This window comes from Phocoena phocoena, chromosome 1, assembly GCF_963924675.1.
Source record: "Phocoena phocoena chromosome 1, mPhoPho1.1, whole genome shotgun sequence".
Taxonomy (NCBI): domain Eukaryota; kingdom Metazoa; phylum Chordata; class Mammalia; order Artiodactyla; family Phocoenidae; genus Phocoena; species Phocoena phocoena.
In genome coordinates this window covers 99,826,028-99,836,345 of record NC_089219.1, presented here as the reverse complement: position 1 = coordinate 99,836,345, position 10,318 = coordinate 99,826,028, and positions in this window count along the sequence as shown.

The window sequence follows — 10,318 nt, the reverse complement described above, 5'->3', positions numbered from 1 at the left end:
TGTGGGACCTTCCCAGACCAGGGCTCGAACCCATGTCCCCTGCATTGGCAGGTGGATTCTTAACCACTGAGCCACCAGGGAAGCCCTGAAGAGATTTTTTTTAGAAAACTCTGTGACTTTCAAATGATGCCAGTATACATGACTTCACCTGCTCTCCTGAAGTATTTCTTCTCTCCCAAGGTACACCTCGGGGCAGGACTGTGGGTTTAAGAGAAAAACGTGAATGGGTAATCTTTGTCCAGTACTGAAATGAGGAGTGCAGTTGATTAAGTTGTGACCCACAGATTTCGGTTGGAATGCTTAGGACTGCATTCTAGGTGGGAGGAGGGGAGAGGAGGGAAGGGAACGTCAGTGCAGCCATGTTGGGTGCCTCCATGTTCCTTTATACATATAGAGCCTTCTTGTGATTCTCACATGTATGTTTATATACTGCTGTTTCAGTATAGAGTCAAGGGTAAGGTTATAAAGGAAAAACAGTTACTGTCTTAAAAGGCTCATTCTTGTGCTTTAGAAATATTCCTTTCCTGGGCTCCCCTGAGAAAACTAATAAAGTTCAGATGCACATTTTGTCCAAGTAGTTCTTTAGCATTTGAGAAACCATTAGATAAGAAAAAAGATTTTGGTGGGGGTAGTTCCCTGGTGGTCCAGTGGTTAGGACTAGGCACTTTCACTGCCGTGACCGGGGTTCAATCCCTGGTGGGGGAACTAAGATCCTGCAAGCCACATGGCATGGCCAAAAAAATAAAAAAGAGAGAGTTTTTGGGTACAAAATGGGTGGTAGAACAGAGAGGAACCTTTGGAAAATTATGTTTGAAAATGATCATTTTGACTTCAAACTGCTGGTAAAATTGGTAGATTAATTGATTGATTTTTATAATGTCACACTTATAGGAAGGCAATGTTTCTAGAACTCCCACGTATTTGGAACACAGTCCAGGGATTAGATATAAATGAGTAGATAGCCATCAAAAAGCACATGCACTTCGCTCCTTAGGAGTTTTAAGTGCACTCATACTTCAATTCAATTGTGTATAAAATATAGGGATCAAGTATACAGACCAGAGATACTGATAGCAGAGTCTGTTCAGATGATCTAGAAGGCAGTGCAATCAGCTGGAGCTATTTAGCTCAGACAATAACTCTGGTGGTTATTAACAATAATGGTAAAGTTCCTACCGCTTATTGAGTGCTTATTATGGTCTACTGGGCACTATTCTACATAGCAGGTACAAATGTTATTCCCAATTTATAGTTGAGAAAACTGAGACACAGATTAAGTAACTTGACACGTTGTAATTGACAGAAGCAAGTTCAAACCCACATCTGTCAGACTTTAAAACCTAAGTCTTACCTGTTTTGTTTTATGGCTACTGTATATTCTAATTCTAATTTTTTCTTAATATATTTTCAAAAAAAGACAAATCTGTATTCCACATTGTCTGATAAAGAGCATAAAGAACTATGTAATATGTTTTAGGACATTATAAATCTAATATATATAAACTTGTTGGTATCTTAAAAGTAAGCTTCATATATCTAGAAATTTCAGTTATATGGAAGAGAAAGGACAATGCCTTCACTTGTTCTTGTGTCGGTTCAAGGAAGGTTTGATTGCATATCTTTTATGCTTGTCTTAACCATTCCTTAAAGGACCCACTTAATTTAAGATTCCTTCACCTCTGGGGTGATTAACTCATTGAGGTTTGCATGAGACTTTTCCTACTTTAGCACCCTTACGTCCTGCACACCAGGAAACCTTTCCCTCAGTCCTGGGAAAATCAGGATAGTTGGTCACTTTACCTTCACAATATATGTGGGTGCTTTAACGTTGCTTTTGGCTGATGGTGATGATTATAAACAGGATCTGATAGGTTTGAGTCCTCTCTTGGGGAGAAAGACATAAGTTGTTGAGTTTCTTTTTCTCTGGAGCACCTCAAGTGATGGGGAAACTTTTTCCTGAAACCTCATTTCATTTTTAGTTTTTTGTCACTTGTATACATTTCTTTTGCATCCTGAACTAAAAATCTATCTCAGTGAAGCTTCCACTCACATCCCCATGTGATTACACGTTAAATATTTAAAGAAATCAATCATGCCCTCCAATCTTTCACCTTCAAACAACAATTGTCTCCTAATAATTCAACATTTCTCATATTCTTTTACCATAATGATTATTCTATTCTGAATATAGTTCAGTTTTTTGTTTGTTCGTTTCATTTTGGTTTTGTGTTTTTTGACCGCGCCAAGCGGCATGCGGGATCTTAGTTCCCTGACCAGGGATTGAACCCGTGCCCCCTACACTGGAAGGGTGGAGTCTCAACCACTGGACCTCCAGGGAAGTCCCTGAATACAGTTCAGTTTGACCCTAAACCCTCTTATATTGTCTTTTCCAGAAAGCTAATCAGCAGAGTATGTCACCTCCTTTGTCTAGAATCTATGCTTCTTTTAATTCAGCTTAATATCTGAGTATTTTTCTTGGCAGTCATTAACTTAGGTGAGTTCCTGTCTACTAAAACTTCCAAGCATTTTTCTTATGTGCTTCTGCTATGCTATATTTTTTATCCCGTACACGCAGTTAATTTTTTCTAGCTCGAAGTAAAGCGCCTTACATTTTACTCTGTTAAATTTTCAGTCCCCTCCCCGTTTTTCTAAAATCACGCATTCCCAGCTTTGATTTACAGGTTTGATGAGCATACTTTCATGTCAATAATAGAACTGTTAAAGGGACAAAGCCTTCACTGGGGATCCTTCCTTATTTTATATTAATCTACCAATTAGTCTTCAGTTATAATAATTCAACCATTTGAAATTAATCGAATTTGTTAATAACAATACATCTTTACTAACTTCACCCCATACAAAACCAATGTGGCAGGAGAGTGAAGTCAGCAACAATAGAAAACGCTCTGTGATGATGAAGTATTTGCTGCTTCTGACAAAACTGTGCAATTGCTTTCTAGACCACGTGTTTTTCCACCAAAGAAGGCATTTCTCATTGTAATTCTCTGCTTTATTTACTGGGCTTGGCACTGAGTAAGTTTTGTTATTAAGGAAGACCAAATCTTGTCTTTTTGTTTTTAAACACATTTATTTATTTATTTATTTTTGGCTGCGTTGGGTCTTTGTTGCTGCGTGCGCGCTTTCTCTAGTTGTGGTGAGCAGGGGCTACTCTTCATTGCAGTGCACGGGCTTCTCATTGTGGTGTCTTCTCTTGTTGTGGAGCACGGGCTGTAGGCGCGTGAGCTTCAGTAGTTGTGGCTCGTGGGCTGTAGCGCGCAGGCTCAGTAGTTGTGGCACATGGGCTTAGTTGCTCCGCGGCATGTGGAGTCTTCCCGGACCAGGGCTTGAACCCATGTCCCCTGAATAGGCAGGCGGATTCTTAACTGCACCACCAGGGAAGTCCAGGAAGACCAAATCTTCTCTTAAAGAACAAAGATTTACCCTTGTTAAGGGTGTTCCAAAAATATATCACAGATTTCTCAGGTAAGTCCACAAGAGGAGTTCCGAATAGGCTTAAGAAAACATATACAGTCTTCCAAATGTATTCCTCTAAAGGAGAGGACACTTTTCGGAAGGGTAAGTTTTGCTGTGTTTGTTAAGCCATCAAAGACAGTTTAACCTAGTAGTCAAATACATTAGCTTTGGCCTGGTTCAATGCCCAGTTCTACCACTTGCCAGCTGTTTGACTTTGGGCAAATATATCAACGCTTAGCATAGTGCCTGGCATCCAGTGAGAGCTATTAAAATATAAGTAACTACTATTTATTAAGCATCACTTTATGTTAGGTCCTGCATGAAGTGCTTAATACGCTGTCTCATTTGTTTCCAAACAATTCTGTGTTGAGGATACTTTTGTTATCCCCAAATCACAAGTGAGAAAAATTGAAACAGAAAGATTACGAAATTTGCTTAATTTAATAATGGAAGAAAGGATATATTCCAAGTCTCTCTGACTCCAGACCAGGATCCCAAACACAATTTTATCCTGCCAGTCCCTGAATATAGATAAAATGCTCACTAGGTCTTATAACTGTAGGAGTATGAGTAGGAAGGATACTGACCACCAACCAATCAGGGAGCTTCCAGGGACCCCAAAAGGTCCTCCACAGCATAGTTTTACTTTGATGACTCACCAGAGTATAGTTCTGGTCCTCAGTCCTATAGGCTTAGAAATTCAATCAATTAACACATAGATTGTGGATTCATCTCCCAGAGCAGACTCAAGCTTCCAGAAGCTGGTATTCAAAATCAGAGCACGGGCTTCCCTGGTGGCACAGTGGTTGAGAGTCCGCCTGCCGATGCAGGGGACACGGGTTTGTGCCCCGGTCCGAGAAGATCCCACATGCCGCGGAGCGGCTGGGCCCGTGAGCCATGGCCACTGAGCCTGCGCGTCCGGAGCCTGTGCTCTGCAACGGGAGGGGCCACAACAGTGAGAGGCCCATGTACCACAAAAACAAACAAACAAACAAAATCAGAGCACCAGTTTATTCATAATGAAAATTATGAATAGAAATAGAAATAGAATAGCCAAGGGCTAAAACATTCATGTCCTGTGACCGGCACCTGAGAATCAGATTTTAAGAGTAGGCTGCTTGCAGAGCATGGAATCAGAAACAAGGGTGTCTGTTTTATGTATGAATGTTTGACAGAACCAAACTCATCCAACTCCAAAGCAGCAATTTACTTGCCTGTAGAATTGAACAGGCCAGTGTAACCTCTCACCTAAAAACACTTGGATAAACACTGCCAGCATTTGCTTCTTTTTTTTTTTTTTTTAATTTTATTTATTTATTTTTGGCTGCATTGTGTCCTTGCTGCACGTGGGCTTTCTCCAGTTGCAGCGAGCGGGGGCTACTCTTCATTGTAGTGCACTGGCTTCTCATTGCGGTGGCCTCTCCTCCCTGCAGAGCACAGGCTCCAGGCATGCAGGCTTCAGTAGTTGTGGCACGGGGGCTCAGTAGTTGTGGCTCGTGGGCTCTAAAGCCCAGGCTCAGCAGTAGTTGTGGCGCACGGGCTTAGTTGCTCCGTGGCATGTGGGATCTTCCCAGACCAAGGCTCGAACCTGTGTCCCCTGCATTGGCAGGCAGATTCTTAACAACTGTGCCACCAGGGAAGCCCCAGCATTTGCTTCTTAGACCTTTTCTTCCTGTTTTGAGGAATGACCAATTCTTTCCTGAATTTAGGTTATTTTTTTTTAGGTTACAGCATAACTCCTCTTTTACTAAGATTTTGGTTGATTGATTGGATTGATTGATTGCCGCGTGGCTCTCTAACCAGGGATTGAAGCTAAGCCCTTGGTGGTGAAAGCGCCGGAGTCCTAACCACTGGACCACCAGGGAATCCCCAGATTTTGAACAACTATACTTTGATCCATTATGCATTGATTTGAAGGTTTAAATCTAAAAGGGCAACTTTAGTTCCAGGTTCTTAGGGGAAAGTCCTCTCACTGAGGCCCAAAAGTACTGACAGCGACAATAAGAGACAAGACCCCTCTGGCGGAAGCTGCCTTCTCCTTCCTGAAGGTTTTGCTGGTTGGCTCTCTAGCTTCAGAAACAGAGACTGTTGCTATCCATTTCCGCCCATCTACTGAAAACTAAAAGGTACCCAAAACACTGTTCTGCAGCTACTGTAGAGATAGACTGCTTGGAGGAAATTTACGTGGCTCTGCAGACTCCTTCGGCTGTGCCAGCTCTGGGGGAGTCGGGGGCACACGGTGTTAAGTGACTTTTTTCCTTGGCTCTTTGCTGTAGGTCCAGGCAGCTACAGCAGCAGCAGCCATTCCTACTCTCATATAGAGCTTCCAGAATGCCGGGGAGTCTCCTGCTGATAACAACACGGAATTTATGAATTTCTTGCAACTAGTGAAGAGAAGGCTGGAAGCCCTGCTGGCTAGAGCAGTCAAGACTTAAAGGAGGGAGCGACTTCCCTGGCGGTCCAGTGGTTAAGACTTTGCCTTCCAATGCAGGGGGTGCGGGTTCAATCCCTGTCGGGGAGCTAAGATCCCACATGCCTCCTGGCCAAAAAAGCAAAACATAAAACAGAAGAAATATTGTAACAAATTCAATAAAGACTTTAAAAATGGTCACATCAAAAAAAAACACAAAATTGGGCTTCCCTGGTGGCGCAGTGGTTGAGAGTCCGCCTGCCGATGCAGGTGACACGGGTTCGTGGCCCAGTCCGGGAAGATACCACATGTCGCGGAGCGGCTGGGCCCGTGAGCCATGGCCGCTGAGCCTGCGCATCTGGAGCCTGTGCTCCGCAACGGGAGAGGCCACAACAGTGAGAGGCCCGCGTACCACACACACACAAAAAAAACCACACACACAAAATCTTTAAAAAAACAAAAGAAGGACTTAAAGGAAGGAAGCTGCTCCCAGAACCTTTGGGCCCAGGGTAACTGCAGAGTTTAAAGTCAAGTAATGGATGCCTCACTGCCTACATGTGCTGTGAAGCAGCTATGAACAGCAGGTGATGACAGGGAACGAATGGTGTGGACAAACTCCTCTCTCTTCTCCTTCTGCAGGTGAGGATTTTACACATCTTCAGGATACAAGGAAAAGGAAGAGGGTCCTGCCAGAGCAATACTTTTCCAGCACTACTGGACTGCCACATTGGAAAGGTCAAGAACTGAAGCCCTTTCGAGGCCTACCATTCCCAGCTCCGTTCTGCCAGATGGAAAGAATTTCAGGTAGACCCAAAGCTCCTGGTGCATAAACACAGGACACTGGATAGACTCGATAATAGCCACAGCCTCTCCCTGGAGAGATCACTAGATGGTGCTGGGAGAGGGGTAGGGTGAATCAGGGAAGTCAAGCCACTGGTACTGATTCTCTTCACTGAAGGCCAACCGGGGGACTAGACTGTCAGGTCCACTCAGGTCCCTCGAAGTATCATGATTTACCATATCCCACCTTTCCCCAACAATCATACATTAAAATGACTCTCCTACCAGTGACTGGGGGTTAACTGAGTAGAAGACTTGGCCCCTTTATGACTCCAGATTCTTTCATGGAGTTTGTTTTCTGAACATTCCTCTCTGTATGCTCCCCTCCCTACCCACTGAGGTATATTCCAGATCTTTCTCCTGTATCTTTGGCTTGGCTCAATCCCCTGATCCCTCCACTGTGGAGACTAAAAGCAGGGATATGGCCAAAATAGGCAGTCAGGGAAGGGCACAGGCATTCCTATTGCATCTGCTCAGTCTCTCAGCAATCCTTGTGTCAGGGAACCGCTCAAGTTTCCAGGCTGGGGCCAGAGAGAGAGGCTCCCCTTCTTCACTCCCAGTGTGAGACATGGAGCGAGGTCTCTCAGGGGCTGTCTCCTGAGTGCGGAGAGTCATAGGTACTGGTGTTGAATGTGGGTGTTCTCCAGCGGCTCCCTTCTGGATGTAATTCCTCAGAGCTGTTTCCTGGTCTGTTTGAGGCAGGGTCGAATGACTGTGCTCCCAACATGACTCCTTGCCCTTTCTCTCATTGTCGTTGGCTCTCACGGGAGTTGTTCCTCATGGCTGCACAGGTAACACCTATTATTGTTGTTGTTGTTATTTTTAACACTCAAGAGAACCGACAGGCAGGGTTGAAAGATTTCCACAAAGCCAGGCAGTAACGACAGGTGACCACTTTGGCAAGGCTTGCTTGACTGATTGACTTATCAAAAACATTTGTTGAGTATTGACATGTGCAGTGTGGATGTGCAACTTGATGACGTGGAGGGAAACAAAGATGCGTGAGAAAACAAGATTCTCTCCTCCAGGAGGTTGCATTATACTGGAGGCTTAGCTGCACGTATAAATCACTGAAACATAAGGTGAGGACAGAAAGGCAGGTCACAGTTACCCTCTCCACACCTGAACAAGTTGAAGGAGAGCATTTTCAACTGTCAGGCCATCAGGCAGATGCCTGCTCATCTCCTGGGGTAGTCTGATTCTGTTTTTGCCTAAGAAGCCAACACTAAGGTTAATAAAGTCAATTGTAACATGTTAAGTACCATAAAGTTAAGTACTTCATAATGCCCTACGTGCATATAACAGGAGCTCAGTGTGTTATCGCTTTCTTTTAAATGGATCTCTTTTAAATTAATGAAATAGGTTGACTGCAATTCACTTCCTTTTTATGAAAGGGAAAGAGAATTAGAAAAATAGAAAGGAGAAGTAGAAGATGCGCTTCCCTTCCCTGTTCCTCAGGGCAACTAACAAGAGAACAAAAAGGGTTCAGTACCAGGAATAAAGTTGACTCATACTCTTAGGCTTTCTCTCCTTTTAGAACACATTGATTGAAGACTTGGAATGGGATAACATTCATTCTCATAGGGAAACAGATGAAGTCGCCAAGGAAGAGAGGGTAAGGAGGGAACAGGGAAAATGAGGTGAAGGAACAGGAGGCAGTGGTCGCTGCACTGCTTTTGACAATCTCTTCATCTCAGAAGAAAAGGCTGTCCCAGGGAAAATTATATTCCAGGCAGAGTAATGAGGATGAATAGAAATCATATATATTCTGGCCCAACATCCTAGGGGAAGAAAGTAAGTCTTGTGACAACATGAATAAATGTATCTTTGTGGCCTTGTACCAGCCCAAGGTCCACAGGTCTAGAAAACTGAAAAACAAAATCAACAAGAGTATAGGCCCTAATATACAGAATTAGTAGTAAAGAGAGGAGGCGGACATTTCCCAAGGCAGGAATCTCAATGAGTGCCATTGAGTAACCTTAGGTCAAGAGATGAGAACCAAACATCCAGGAGATGGCCCAAGGTACATGGAAGACTTATATAGGACAAGGACATCATACCTCTTCCATAAGTGCACCTCAAAATAGTAACATGAAGGAAAACAGGGCATGGGGAGCTCTGACACTGGGATCTGGCTTTCTAGATAAAGGGGTAAAAATGATGTCTTATCCTCCAGTAAATTCATTTTTTTCTGTATCATCTGTCAGTTGTCTTTACACTATTTAAATATTGATGTTTGTTTTTATATAAACTATAAACTACTTGAGGGCAGTGATCATACATTTGTACCTTTGATGGTAACTAGCTCAGTGCCTGTTCATATTAGATCACTAAGAGACGTTGTTTGATTTAATTTTATAGGAGAATTGGACTTCAAGGGTCAACAGCTGCAAGGGCCAACAATCCATAGGTCTGGCCAAGAATTTCCATGAGGCAAGGCAACATTTGGCAATTACAAGGGCATTCCAGTGAAGTGAAGAGGAGTGTCAGATTTTGCAATAGTTCTGCAAATAAGATAGATTTTCTGGAGTGGCTGGTTTCTTGGAAAATTATGTGCTGAATGGCAAAAAGTAATCTAGGTTCTCACCTTTATAGAGATCATATATAAACTGCACCAGATTCAAATAGGAAAGGGTGACATTAATAAGTTTTTTTAGCTCTATATAGCATTATGCTAGGTACTGCACTGTAGAACATTTTATTTTATTTTATTTATTTTTGATTGCGTTGGGTCTTTGTTGCTGCGCGTGGCCTTTCTCTAGTTGCGAGAACGAGCGGGGGCTACTCTTTGTTGTGGTGCACGGGCTTTTCTTGTTGCGGAGGACGAGCTCTAGGTGCACAGGCTTCAGTAGTTGTGGCTCACAGGCTCTAGAGCGCAGGCTCTGTAGTTGTGTTGCACGGGCTTAGCTGCTCCGCGGCATGTGGGATCTTCCCCGACCAGGGCTCGAACCCATGTCCCCTGCATTGGCAGGTGGATTCTCAACCACTGTGCCACCAGGGAAGCCCTGCAGAACATTTAAAAAAGTAAGATGCTATTACTACCTTCAAGCTTAAAATCTTAATGTAGAGTCAATGTAAATATAAACTAATCAGAGAACAATATGAGTGTTACACTGAGTTATAAATTAAACATTACAGCACTGCTGTTGGAGGTGTCCTAAGATGGTGGCCTTGATATGGGTCTTCAAGACCCCCCAATTTTTGTGGATCTTTGCCCCTTTGAGGCTTTAAAAGTTATCCTGTGGACATTTGAAATACAATAAAGTTTATTGCTTTAGACCCCACCCCACTCCACCTCACTCCCGCTTATTTGTATTTCAAGATAGCATTTCATGTGCCTGGCGTAACAATGTGCTTAGCTCTTAACTTTGTAATGCTCTAGCCTTTGAGCTTGAATCTATAACCCTAACTTGTAATTTCAGCTTCACTCAATTCAAGGACTCAAATTCTTCCTGCTAGAAGAACATGAGGAGACTAGGTCACTAGTTCAATGATTCAGTCTCAAAGGTAATCGAGCTTTAAGGGGATTCTTGTCTTATACTTCTATTCCCCAGAACTAGATTTCTTGTTGGTAACTTCTCCTCCCATGAATAG